This window comes from Triplophysa dalaica, chromosome 11, assembly GCF_015846415.1.
Source record: "Triplophysa dalaica isolate WHDGS20190420 chromosome 11, ASM1584641v1, whole genome shotgun sequence".
Classification (NCBI taxonomy): domain Eukaryota; kingdom Metazoa; phylum Chordata; class Actinopteri; order Cypriniformes; family Nemacheilidae; genus Triplophysa; species Triplophysa dalaica.
Genome location: NC_079552.1, coordinates 1,303,896 through 1,318,527, shown reverse-complemented (window position 1 = coordinate 1,318,527; position 14,632 = coordinate 1,303,896).

The window sequence follows — 14,632 nt, the reverse complement described above, 5'->3', positions numbered from 1 at the left end:
TACCAGTGTTTATGTAGATGATTTTCAAGGAAACATAAGATAAATAAGCCTTAAAAACTTCATGGTTTTGGCTGCCAGGGTAGTCAGTTGACTTTGGATTTATTCGAATTAGATTTGTAATTATGTTTTAGCATGTATTAAAACGTTAAAATGTTTTCTATGACATTTGATATATTTTTCTTGGTTGAGTTATATAGGTATAAAAGGCACTGATAAATATTTTGTATTATGCAGATGTTCTTTTTAGGTAGGAATCAGGGGTCTCGCTTATGAAAAGATTTGATCATAAAGCGTGCGTACGCAAAAAACACGATTTCACATCTGATAGAGTACACGAGTTGTCTGTCAGTACGTTCGTTTTATGAATCACACATACGCACTTTGAGAAATGATCGTAAAATCTAATTTAGGTACGTTTTTTTATGCAACATACTATAAATGAAGCCCTTGAATACTTGTTCCACAGAAAGCAGGACAGGTAAAATGTCTTTCTCTCTATAGATACGTTTGACTGAAAGAACATGAAAATTGCCGTTGTTAGACGCCTAAAATGAAATTGTTTTTAAACTATTTTACATTTAATGCTTAATATTGTAAAAGGAATCAAAGAAAGGTTTGTGCTTATTTGAAATTGTCTAAGACATTGATGGGTGGAGCAAGGCTGGGCACACTGGAATTCTGGGGGGTTCTTCGTAGACCCAAGTCATCAGTTTCAGGGTTTAGCTGCTCCTGAGCTCGATGGATGAGAAGACTCTTTTTCCACTGGAAACAAAAAGCTGCTGCCTTTGACGCTTCAGAGTTTGGTTCCGGTTGTTTCAAGCCCTGTAAAAACCACAAAGACAATTCAGATCATCATTGGCAATTGTTTCAAAGTAAACGATGAGATTAAATTTGCCCACTTTATAGTTTGTAAAAGGATACTTTTATCAAAAGAGCAAACACAACTACAAGTCAAGTATGACAGGTTTTTACATTCCTCTTACCCTGATACAAGCAGTTTCCGCAGCTCGGACGCCTTGGATGACCGTCTGTAGTAGATTCTGTGCGTTCTTCACCAGGATCTCATCCGATGACTTACATCCAGGGGTCACTGCATTAACACTGGAGAAACACCATGCACCCCTTGGGTCACAAGAGAGTATTGCATGTTTAATAGTTGTATTGTTATTGAGCATGATGTGTCAGAAATGTAGGGAGAAAGGTAAGAAAGTCCATCAACTGTGAATAAGATCTGAGAGTCAGTGTAACTTTGAACGTTTCTCACCTAGATATGATGGTGAGTTGGTTGGAAATGGTAACAATCTGCTCCGCAATGACACAGAGCTCCTCTGTGCAATGTTTGTCCAAACAATGGTCTGCTATGACACGCACAAACTGGGTGATGGACTGGCCGCTCGAAACAAGATCCTTTGCAGATGTCACGAAAGCATCTTTACTCTGTTGGGGAAACATGGAATTAAGGTCTCTGTCGTGGAAGAGTACAACATCTTTGTCAGAGTTGCTCACCTGTATGGGTCCTTTACGCTTTAAATATTGGGCCATGTGAAAGAGTTTATCAGCCATTTCCTTCGTCACCTTGACGACCTGGTTACCCTTGTGATCCCACTTCTCTGTCTCTCGTTTGAGAAAAAGGGACGTGCACGAGAGAGTCATGTCCACCGAGGTGAATGTGGGCACTCTTGTGCTCCTTTGTGATGTCACTTCCTAAAGATAAAATGGAACAAATGATGTTTTCCTATGTGTGCATTATGTTGTGTTATTTTGCAATGAACTCATTCATGAACAGTTGTTACCTTATTTGGGTCCTGACTGGACACGTCTCGGATGTTTGGTTTGCTTGCGGTATAATCTTGATTCTTTTTGGGGTTGAGATTTGATTCTTTGCGTATAGGATGTAGGGTTTCCCTTTTTTGCGTGAATGTTATTGATATTTGAGGCTTCAGACATCCACCGGACTCTCTGCCCTTCAACCCACCCTTGATCTTTTCTTTGGTAATGTCAAGAATTCCATCCAATTTACAGATTTCCTCAACAAGATAGTGAGCCTTTGCTGACCAGCACTGTGTCTGTATGTCAAGAGTAAGAGTCTCGCCCACAGTTTGAGTCTCTGCAATCATTCTGGCTCTACACAATATGTCTGACATCTGAAATGACAAGTGGTCATTGAAAAAACGTAGATTTGATCTCTCCTTTGGGTCTCTGATAAAATTGAAAGAGTCTTCAATGGACTCTGTTGCATTTTTAACACTCTTCATTAACAAATCTGCTTCGCTTTCAAACTGTGCCAAAGCATCTTCAGTTTCCATGCTGCCATCTTTACTTTTCACTGAGCATGCCAAAGCAATAATGTTTTGAATTGCTATCACGTAATCTTGGTTAATTTTACTCAAGAGACAAGTGAGTGCTGTCATTTTAATCTGAAGCTGTCTTTGTAGAAGCTCTGACTTCGCCAATGTCAAGACACTTGAGAGAGACACGGTACCAAAATCTTCTGCAACCTGTAGGTATGAGTCCGTAAGCATCTTCAACTCTTCTTGTAGTTCTTCTAACTGTTTAACCTTATAGCTGTCTTGACAGTTCAAAGAAGACAGTCTTGCAGCTTCTTGGATACGAAGTGAGTTCTCTGACATCGCTGCTAGCCATTTCTTGGGTGTCATTTGATGTTTCATTTGCTTGCCATCAGACGTTCCTAAAATTCTATCCAATGAATTCAGCAGGACTTGAATGGACAAAGCCCAAAGCATGCAGTGTCCATCGAGCTCATCAGTTAGAGTTAACCTTGAACCCACAAGGTCTGTAAGATTCTTGGTGTTGGTTTGAGCTTTTTGGAGTTTGCTTTGCAAGGTCATAATACTCTCATGAGACTCACCCAACATCTTGATGTCCACCAATGTCACAAGTTGCACAGCATCCGCACATAAACACATGACCCCTGTGAGCTCCTGTGTGATAGACTCCAATATGCTTGGTACATAGTTTTGGAACATGGAGTAAACAGCATGGTACCACATCCCTGCCACCGGCATCAATATCTTCTGGGCACTTTTGATGAGGTCTGAGAATTGTGTGCTGTGTTTATAAATATTGTCTGTACTCATAGCTGAACTCATGGCTGTTTCCTGTGCTGTCTGGACGAGCAAGGGCGTCAGGGACACTAGTTCAGATCGCAGACTTTCCATTTCCAGATTGTCAACTGTGTTTATGATGCTGGTGGCCTCTCTTGCAGCTTGGACGTAGCTGTTTGAAAGCCCCAGAACTCCAGTGCAAGCCATGTTGAGAGCTTCTACATCTTTTCCTTTGGTCATGCTGACAACTTCACACAACAGAGGCAATAAATCAACATTATAAAGCTGTACAACAGGTTTTGATTCAACGACAGGTACAATCCACTCTTCTTCTGTGTTTGGCACATTCTGCTCCATGATTGGTTGAACAGTCTCCAAATCACCTTTAAGCTGAATATCTTCAATAGCGGAGCTTTGCACTGACATCTCGGATTCAGTTTTATCATCATCACTTCGAGCTTCTGAAATAGGGACAGCACACAGTGCTGTACTGTCAAACTGTCGAGCTCCCTCCCGCAGGGGACTTAGCAAATGTGGATGCTGCAAGCCATCAAGACCTTCACGTAGAATGTCAAAGTGTCTTAAAGCTACAGAGACGCTGTCGGAAAGCAATGAGAATTGCTCACTGCTAAGGCTTGTATTAGAGTAGATATCAGTGAGACAGTTTGTCACCTCGGCCGCCCAGGACTCAGCTTGCTTTATCAAAACCAGAAGCCCATTACGGTAGATTGGATTGTCACTCTTATCAACGTGTCTTCTCACAAACTGTATAACTTGGCTCATGTGCCCGATGAGCAAACCTGCCTGTTTGGTGAATCTCTGCACATTCTGATCTTTATGTGCATCAACACATGCCCCCCAGTCTTGTCCCATTTCCACAAGAGCGAGACAGACGAAGTCCTTAACGTTCATGATGCCGCTACAAACATGCAGGAGTTGCTCCATCTCTTCTGTCCATCTCTGAGTTATCTCTTTCAGCTTTTGCAGAACCACTGTGCAGAGCACGCCTTCTTCCCCAATATCCGAAACGAGTGCTTCAATTGTGTCTTTTAGTTGCAAAATGAATGCTCTTGAGTTATCTACACCCTCAAGACTTGTTTCATCACATGCTAAAGAAGAGATGAAGCCTGCCACCTCTGCTATCTTATCAGCGTGAGCTTCAAAGTCTTCACATTGCGCCTTAAGTGTTTTCACATCCAACTCTTCATCATCAAGCTTTTCCTGGGAGATACGGCTAACAGCGTGCACCAGCTGCTCCAAGGGAGCTACACTTGACACAAATATGTCCATTATCTGGAACATGGTGGCTTTCGCAACAGCATCATTTACTTTACGGATCTGCTGTGATAAAGAAGCACATGAGTTCCTGAGTTCTTGATTATCATAATGTTTGATTTGTTGTGAAATCCCTGACCAGCTTTGTAGGACCAGCTTGCAGTTTGCAGCCACTTCCAACTGGATTTCCCTCTTGGAGGCGTTTGCTACCATCATACTGTGGAGCACCAGGTCACGAAGCATAAAATCAAATCCAGCATCTTTAACAGACGTTGGGGCAGACAGCATCCTCTGTAAACTGTTTTGTATTTCGGTGTAGTATCCACACGAACCCGTAACACCCGGTTCACACTTACTCTTGAGTGTGCTAACAATGTCATTCACAGTCGATTCCACTTGGTTTAAGATGTAATGCTTTGCACTCTGAGCCTCCTCGCTGTTCGGGTGTTTGATGGTTGTGTACATGGCAGTGTGCAGCATGGAGACACATTTTCTCAGGGTGTCTAGAGATGCTTTTAAACGCTTCTGCTGTGTGTTATCACGCAGTTCCTGTATTCGTTCCAACACGGAGCTGTGAAGAAGCAGAATTGCCTTGGAGTAGACTTGAAACGCTTTCAATAAGGATGAAATGTCTTCTGCAGCTCCTATTTGAGAGAGACAATGCAAGAGCCAATCAGCAGCCGCTGTGATCTTCCTTACAGTCGCATCATCCTCTACCAAAAGAATCTATGGAACAACAAAAACAAATTTAGAAGTATTGCAGTCAGGCACAAACATTTTCAGAGTTCACTCTTTTTCTATCATTTCTGCGTGCAGACAAATTACCTTTACCACACTCAACATCACATTCTGAGTCGCTTCAATGAGTTCTTCTCTGTGTTCCATGACCTCTGGTTGTATGCTGAGCTTTTGGGTGGCCAGGAGCACATGCTGACCCGACACAGTCAGAGATTCCACAAGGTGATCCATCTCAATTTTGAGTATGTTATCTTCTGTATTTTCCATTAGCCTGATTGTAAGAATAAGAGATGTAACCTATCGTTATGCATCTTCAACCACTTACAAAAGTATGATTATATATGCTGCCATGTTTTTTTTTTCCTTTTACATGGTAACATAGTAAAACCATGTTAAACATTTCTACGACGGAAAGACATTTTCAACATTTTCATGCCTTTTAGCACTTTAACATGTACTATGTTTTAATTGAGGAACTATGTTAACAACATGCTATGTTAATATAATGTAATATAGTATACAAAAAATTATACAAGAATGTTTAAACTACTATGGTAGTGGATGATGTCCCATAACTGAAAATTGCTAAAACTCTTCCAAATATCTTTCTTTGTGTTCATCAGAATAAAGACACAGGTTTTAAAATAACTGAGAGTAAGTCAAGATGGCAGATACACCATTTAAAATGAATTTGACTTACCTCCCATCCTGCCAAGAAAGTAATAAATGTAACTGACCTTGTTGTCATAGTCGCCATATTTTTAGAAGCTTTGCTCACAGCTGTAGCAGCCGCTTCCAGTTGAGTGAACTGGTCCAGTTCTGTATCACTTCCACAGAGCAGGATGAGCTGACACAGGTGAGTGGACAGAGGAGCCATCACCTGCTCGATTGAGCCTGTTTTTATCAAGCCGTCTTCTAGAAGAGACGTCATTGCCCTTGCACAAGAAATGAACGCACACATTGCATGTTCTGTAATCTCATCTTTTAAAGTCAATTGTATACACTGCTATTCACTAAACAAAGTTATAATTGTTGACTTAAGCAGGTTAGTTTATTTGCTAGGAGATATATAGAAATGAGAGCATTACCTGGTGGTGCTGCAGGTTCATGAAACAGCCTGTTACACTGTAGCACCACATAAATAATGCACAACATTGACTGTGAGGCAGAACGGATCTCATGTGTCCATACATGGCAGCCAGAGAAATTATTCCCAAACACGAATGAATGCTGTCAATATACATAGTATTATACTGTTAAACTTAACCACGTTTTAAATATAAAACTATACACTGTTAGTGGCTTTTAATGTGTAGTAAACATGTATATATAAATAACTTTGATAAAGCGTTTAATGTGCACCACTACATCTGAAAAATCTGTTTTTTTTACATTTTAGAAATATGAATAAAGAAATGGTTAGCCCTCTCTTGAATGGATTTAACATTCTGCTGAAGATGCGCTAGATCAGTGGTCGGGAACCACGCATGACACATGTGGCTCTTTTAAGTAATCATGTGGTTTCACCAAAGGAAGAATCCACCATAGAACCTTTCATGGACATCCATCATCAATTGTGCTAACTAAAGGGCCTGAGCTGGTGAAATCCTTATAAACCTCTGCCACTTGCAGGACTGAGAGGTCAGTCATCTCACTAGTAACAACTTTATACAAGCCACTCCTGAAATAAAGTATTGGGAAACTAAGTTGCACATTTGACCTCATAACCAGTAGGATTCGTTTACAGCAACAAATAATGTCATCATTTACTCATCCTTGTGTTGTTTAGACCTGTAAGAGACTTACATGTTAGGCAGAAAGACAGGCCCAGTCACAATTAATGTTGCTGTATAGAAAAGAGATGTAATGAAAGTAAATGTTGACCAAATCGTCATTCTGCTGAAGATCTCTTTTTTGTGTGTTTCACAAAATAATGTCATGGGTTCAGAATGTCCAACGAGTGAGTAAATGCCATTATTTTTGTGAAGTGCTCATATGTTAAGATGGTGAATTAACAAAAATGTTAATTCTCTTAAACTCAATTGATTATTAATAGATGCAGTATAACCCTTAGAGGACCATTGTGTCATTTTTAGCGGTATCTAGTGGTGAGGTTCTCTTTGAATCTCTTTGAATCTCTTTTGAAGCACTACGGAGGCTGAGAGAGGATTAAGTCCTGAATGAGATAAGATACTTATGAAACACGATCTGTGTAGACCAGTTCGTCTGTTTAGGGCTACTCAGAGCCGTTGAAAAACAGAATTGCGACACACTCTGATCTCGCCGCCGCGTGGTCACGTGATTCACGGAGATCTCAATAGTTCCAAATTGTCGGTCTGTTTGAATGGATTTAGATGCGAGAGACAGTGGAAACAGCTGTATGTACTACATATTTCAATATATTTCACTTTCTATCTATACACTGTATATAATATCCAACCACCTGTAAACCGTAATCCAGTAATGATAAAAGGCGTTCCATTTGCGTCACATGATGAACGCCTTTGACCAATCACAACAGACTACACCATCTGACCAATCACATGACTCTAGGCTGGCGGATAGGAGGGGATTAGATGGATGAATCACGGAATGAATAATTTGAGAGTCAGTAAAGAAGTAGTGTAAGAATTCAATTCAAGTTTGGGGATGTAGTGGTCTGAGCTGGGATGGTCTGATGGTCATATTTCTCTTGGCTGGTGGTGGAATTGCCTTAGATGGAGCTGGGATGGTCAGTCAGTCTGCAGCTGTAGCTGGCGTAATCTCAAATTGGGGATGGGCATCTGTCGGTCGTCTGGACACGGTGGAACTTCTTCCTACCTCGGGATGGGCATCCCGAGGCAGAGGCGGAAAGAGAATAAAGAGAATAATTAGCGTAGCTGCTGTTCATTAACTATGCACTAAGTGAAAGCTTGGCTGAAAAGATGTGTCTTTAATCTAGATTTAAATTGGGAGAGTGTGTCTGACCCTCGAATAGTATCAGGAAGGCTATTCCAGAGTTTAGGTGCTACGTATGAGAATGCTCGTCCCCCTTTGGTGGATTTTGTTATTCTAGGTATTGTCAAAAGTCCTAAGTTTTGAGATCTTAGAGAGCGTGATGGGTTGTAACGTGATAAAAGCTCTGTTAAGTAAGTAGGTGCTAAACCGTTCAGGGCTTTGTAAGTAATTAAAAGAATTTTAAAATCAATGCGATACTTAATGGGTAGCCAGTGAAGCGATGATAAAACTGGGGTTATGTGATCGTATTTTCTTGACCTGGTAAGAACTCTGGCAGCTGCATTCTGAACTAACTGTAGTTTGTTTATCGATGATACAGGACAACCACTAAGTAGAGCATTACAATAGTCAAGCCGTGAGGTCACAAATGCATGAATAAGCTTTTCTGCGTCTGGAACACACAAACTATTTCGTAATTTGGCAACATTTCTAAGGTGGAAGAAGGCTGTTTTTGTGATATTTGAGATGTGATTTTTAAATGACAGTTTGTCGTCTAATATAACGCCTAGGTCTTTAACTGTATTTGTTGGAGTAACAGTGCAGCTTTCAATTTGCAGGCTGTAATCGGAGATATTCTGTTTACTTGATTTTGGTGCTATAAGTAATATTTCTGTTTTGCTAGAGTTTAAAAGGAGGAAACTAGTCATCCAATGTTTTATGTCCTCGATGCACTCTGCCAGTTTGGATAGCTTAAAGGAATCATCTGGTCTTGATGAGATATATAGCTGAGTATCATCTGCATAACAGTGGAAGCTAATTCCATGTTTTCTAATAATATTGCCGAGGGGCAGCATGTATATGGAGAAAAGCAAGGGTCCTAGAACCCATCCCTGAGGTGATCCATAATTTACTTGCGTAAGATTTGACGATTTCCCATTTAAATGGACGTATTGATATCTGTCTGTTAAGTAAGTGCCCGATCTGAACCATTGCAGTGCCCGTCCCTGAATACCGATATAATTGTGTAAATGATCTAATAGTATTTTATGGTCTACAGTATAGAAAGCAGCACTAAGGTCAAGCAGGACTAAGAGTGAGATGTTACCTTTATCTGATGCAATAAGAAGGTCATTTTTAATTCTAACGAGCGCAGTTTCAGTGCTGTGATGCGGTCTAAAGCCATACTGAAACTTCTTTCATGTCATTATTTTGTAGGAAGGTACACAGTTGAGTTGACACTACTTTTTCTAGTATTTTAGACAAGTACGGGAGATTTGAAATCGGTCTATAGCTTCCAAGTTCATTGGGGTCTAAGTTTGGTTTTTTGATAAGAGGCTTAATTACAGCCAGCTTAAAGGGTCCTGGGACATGTCCTAGATTAATAGACGAGTTGATTACGTTACAAATGGGCTCAATTACAACAGGTAGTAACTCTTTTAATAAAGTAGTCGGAATGGGGTCGAATAAGCATGTTGTCGGTTTGGATGTTGCAATAATTTTAATTAAATCTTCCTGATTTATAGGAGAAAAACACTGTAGCTTTTCTTTTTGGGTGACGGTTGAAACTAATTCTTCAGATACACTTGGAGGTTTGGTTTTAGCTATGTTGTCTCGTATTATTTCGATTTTCTCAGTAAAAAACTTCATGAATTCATTGCTACCAGGGTGCGGCGGAATACCCAGGTCAGGTGGAGTCTGTTTGTTTGTTAGTTTAGCAATTGTACTAAATAAAAACCTTGGATTGTTTTTGTTATTTTCTATGAGGTTACGGAAGTGCTCGGCTTTTGCTGCTTTTAGTGCCTTTTTGTAACAGCTTGCACTCTCTTTCCATGCAATTTTAAAGACGTCTAATTGGGTTTGTTTCCATTTTCGCTCCAGTTTACAGTTTAGGGCGCAAGTGGTGTTATTATACCATGGTGCTATGATCTTTCCATTAATCCTTTATGACTTCATAGGTGCGACCGCTTCTAATGCTGTTAGAGAAAATAGTGCCCATGTTGCTGGTCATGTCATCGAGCGATTCTATATTAGTTGGAAAGGTTATTAGAGGAGTCAGATCTGTCAAGTTCTTTACGAAACTATCTTTAGTAGTTGAGGTGATTGTTCTACCCTGTCGATAACGAGATATACAACTGATTTCTGCAGTGCGCAGTGTACATGTTATAAGATGGTGATCAGAAACATCGTCGCTTTGAGGTATAATATCGATATTGGTTAGATCAGCTCCATGAGATATAATCAAGTCTAGTGTATGATTAAGGCGATGAGTAGGTCTATTGATGTATTGTGTTACACCACAAGAGTCTAGTAGTTCTTTAAACGCCACAGCTAATGGATCGTTAGCAATATCTACGTGGATATTAAAATCTCCAACAATCAGTACTTTATCGACGTTAACCAATAGATCCGATAAGAAGTCTGCAAACTCTATTAGAAAATTAAAGAATAACTGCCTATTATTACAACATAATAGTGTTTTTACACCTTCTATGTACATAAACTTTTTGTTTCACACTCCATAAACCGAAGTTGGACCTTATATATTCGATGTTACTTACTCTTTAAGACATTCACATAAAATGCACTGGTAATTTATCAATAAACAATCAACGATTGCAAGTAAATTCAAGACAAACAATTTCAGTCAGTAAGAGATTTTTATTATATAATTTATACAGGGAGAGGGAAGATAACACTTTATTTAAAGAACCGTCTTTACACAGTGAAATGAATGGGCGTGAAAGCAATATTTGGAACTATAGAGCCCTTTATGACACGAGTTACTTCTGCATTCCATTCTTCCAACGTACATCTATCCGAGTGTCGCAACTCTGTTTTTAAACGGCTCTGCCGGGCTACTGTCGAAACAATATGGCGCAATGGCAACAACATTCCGCGCAAAGGGACCCACGCAGTATGTAGATAGAAATAGCTCATTCAAGGTTTGAAAAACATAACGCTTCATTATGTAAGGTCTTTATGCGCCTCTGAATACATCGTTATGTATATTATAGCGCATTGCATTTATGTCAATAGATCCTCCAAAAAATTACACATGGGACCTTTGTGATAAACATCCATCCATCCATCCATTTTCTACCGCTTATCCGGGGCCGGGTCGCGGGGGCAGCAGTCTAAGCAGGGATGCCCAGACTTCCCTCTCCCTAGCCACTTCCTCCAGCTCTTCCGGGGGGACACCGAGGCGTTCCCAGGCCAGCCGGGAGACATAGTCCCTCCAGCGTGTCCTAGGTCTTCCCCGGGGTCTTCTCCCGGTGGGACATGCCCGGAACACCTTACCGGGAAGGCGTCCAGGGGGCATCCGGAAAAGATGCCCGAGCCACCTCAGCTGGCCCCTCTCGATGTGGAGGAGTAGCGGATCTACTCTGAGCTCCTCCCGAGTGACCGAGCTTCTCACCCTATCTCTAAGGGATCGCCCGGCCACCCTGCGGAGAAAGCTCATTTCGGCCGCCTGTATCCGGGATCTTGTTCTTTCGGTCATGACCCACAGCTCATGACCATAGGTGAGAGTAGGAACGTAGATTGACCGGTAAATCGAGAGCTTCGCTTTGCGGCTCAGCTCCTTCTTCACCACGACAGACCGGTACAGCGACTGCATTACTGCAGAAGCTGCACCAATCCGTCTGTCAATCTCCCGCTCCATCCTTCCCTCACTCGTGAACAAGACCCCCAGATACTTGAACTCCTCCACTTGAGACAGGAACTCTCCACCTACCTGAAGTGAGCAAGCCACCCTTTTCCGGCTGAGAACCATGGCCTCAGATTTGGAGGTGCTGATTCTCATCCCCGCCGCTTCACACTCGGCTGCAAACCGTCCCAGTGCATGCTGAAGGTCCTTGTCTGATGGGGCCAGCACGATGACATCATCCGCAAAGAGCAGAGATGTGATCGTGTGGTCACCAAACCCGACGCCCTCCGGCCCCTGGCTGCGCCTAGAAATTCTGTCCATAAAAATTATGAACAGAACCGGCGACAAAGGGCAGCCCTGCCGGAGTCCAACATGCACCGGAAACAAGTCTGACTTACTGCCGGCAATGCGAACCAAGCTCCTGCTCCGGTCGTAGAGGGACCGGATGGCCCTTAGCAAAGGGTCCCGAATCCCATACTCCCGGAGCACCCTCCACAAGATGCCGCGCGGGACACAGTCGAATGCCTTCTCCAGATCCACAAAACACATGTGGATTGGTTGGGCAAACTCCCATGAACCCTCCAGCACCCTGAAGAGGGTATAGAGCTGGTCCAGTGTTCCACGACCGGGACGGAAACCACACTGTTCCTCCTGGATCCGAGGTTCTACTATCGGCCGGATTCTCCTCTCCAGTACCCTGGCATAGACTTTCCCGGGGAGGCTGAGAAGTGTGATCCCCCGGTAGTTGGAGCACACCCTCCGGTCCCCCTTCTTAAAAAGAGGGACCACCACCCCGGTCTGCCAGTCCAAGGGCACTGTCCCCGACCGCCACGCGATGCTGCAGAGGCGTGTCAGCCAAGACAGCCCCACAACATCCAGAGACTTGAGGTACTCAGGACGGATCTCATCCACCCCGGTGCCCTGCCACCGAGGAGTTTCTTGACTACCTCGGTGACTTCATCCCGGGTGATGGGCGAGTCCGCCTCTGAGCCCTCGGCCTCTACTTCCTCAATGGAAGACGTGACGGCGGGATTGAGGAGATCCTCGAAGTATTCCTTCCACCGCCCGATGATATCCCCGGTCGAGGTCAACAGCTGCCCCCCTCCACTGTAAACAGCGTTGGTGGGGCATTGCTTCCCCCTCCTGAGGCGTCGGACGGTTTGCCAGAATCTCTTCGAGGCCGACCGATAGTCTTTCTCCATGGCCTCGCCGAACTCCTCCCAGGCCCGAGTTTTTGCCTCCCCAACCACCCGGGCTGCAGTCCGCTTGGCCTGTCGGTACCTGTCAGCTGCCTCGGGAGTCCCACAAGCCAGCCAGGCCCGATAGGACTCCTTCTTCAGCTTGACGGCATCCCTTACTTCCGGTGTCCACCACCGGGTTCGGGGATTGCCGCCTCGACAGGCACCGGAGACCTTACGGCCACAGCTCCGAGTGGCTGCATTGACAATGGAGGTGGAGAACATGGTCCACTCGGACTCAATATCTCCAGACTCCCTCGGGATCTGGTCGAAGCTCTGCCGGAGGTGGAAGTTGAAGATCTCTCTGACAGGCGATTCGGCCAAACGTTCCCAACAGACCCTCACAGTACGTTTGGGTCTGCCGAGTCTGTCCAGCTTCCTCCCCCGCCATCGGATCCAACTCACCACCAGGTGGTGATCGGTTGACAGCTCCGCCCCTCTCTTCACCCGAGTGTCCAAGACATACGGCCGTAGGTCAGATGAAACAACAACAAAGTCGATCATTGACCTCCGGCCAAGGGTGTCCTGGTGCCATGTGCACTGATGGACACCCTTATGCTTGAACATGGTGTTCGTTATGGCCAAACTGTTACTAGCACAGAAGTCCAATAACAGAACACCACTCGGGTTCAGATCAGGGGGGCCGTTCCTCCCAATCACGCCCCTCCAGGTGTCACTGTCGCTGCCCACGTGGGCGTTGAAGTCACCCAGCAGAACGACGGAGTCCCCAGTCGGGGCGCTTTCCAGCACCCCTCCCAGAGACTCCAAGAAGGCCGGGTACTCTACACTGCCATTTGGCCCATAGGCGCAAACGACAGTGAGAGACCTATCCCCGACCCGGAGGCGCAGGGACGCGACCCTCTCGTTCACCGGGGTAAACTCCAACACATGGCGGCTGAGCTGGGGGGCTATAAGCAAACCCACACCAGCCCGCCGCCTCTCACCCTTGGCAACTCCAGAGTGGTAAAGAGTCCATCCTCCCTCGAGGAGTGTGGTTCCAGAGCCCAAGCTGTGCGTAGAGGTGATCCCGACTATCTCTAGTCGGAATCTCTGAACCTCACGCACAAGCTCCGGCTCCTTCCCCGTCAGAGAGGTGACGTTCCATGTCCCTAGAGCTAGATTCCGCGTCCAGGGATCGGGTTGTCGAGGCCCCCGCCTTCGACTACCACCCGTTCCACTTTGCACCGGCCCCTTACGGTCCCTCCTGTAGGTGGTGAATCCACGGGAGGGTGGTCCCACGTCGCTCCTTCGGGCTGAGCCCGGCCGGACCCCATGGGGGAAGGTCCGACCACCAGGCGCTCGCATACGAGCCCCAACCCCGGGCCTGGCTCCAGGGTGGGGCCCCGGCTGCGCCATACCGGGCGACGTCACGGTCCTCGAAATTGTAGTCATCATATGGGTTTTTGAACCGCTCTTGGTCTGACCCGTCGCCTAGGACCTGTTTGCCTTGGGAGACCCTACCAGGGGCATATAGCCCCGGACAACATAGCTCCTAGGGTCTTTCGGGTACTCAAACCCCTCCACCACGGTAAGGTGGCAGTTCAAGGAGAGGTTGTGATAAACATGATTTATGAAAATGAATTCTGGAGTTATCCTGTTTTGCAAATATGCTCTTCGTATATAACTAAACCTCAAAAACAACTTTTCTGATATCATGCGCTTTAAGTGGTGTGTGTGTGTGTATGTTTGTGTGTGTGTGTATGGTAACCAAAGTTGGCTGGAACTAGTTACTG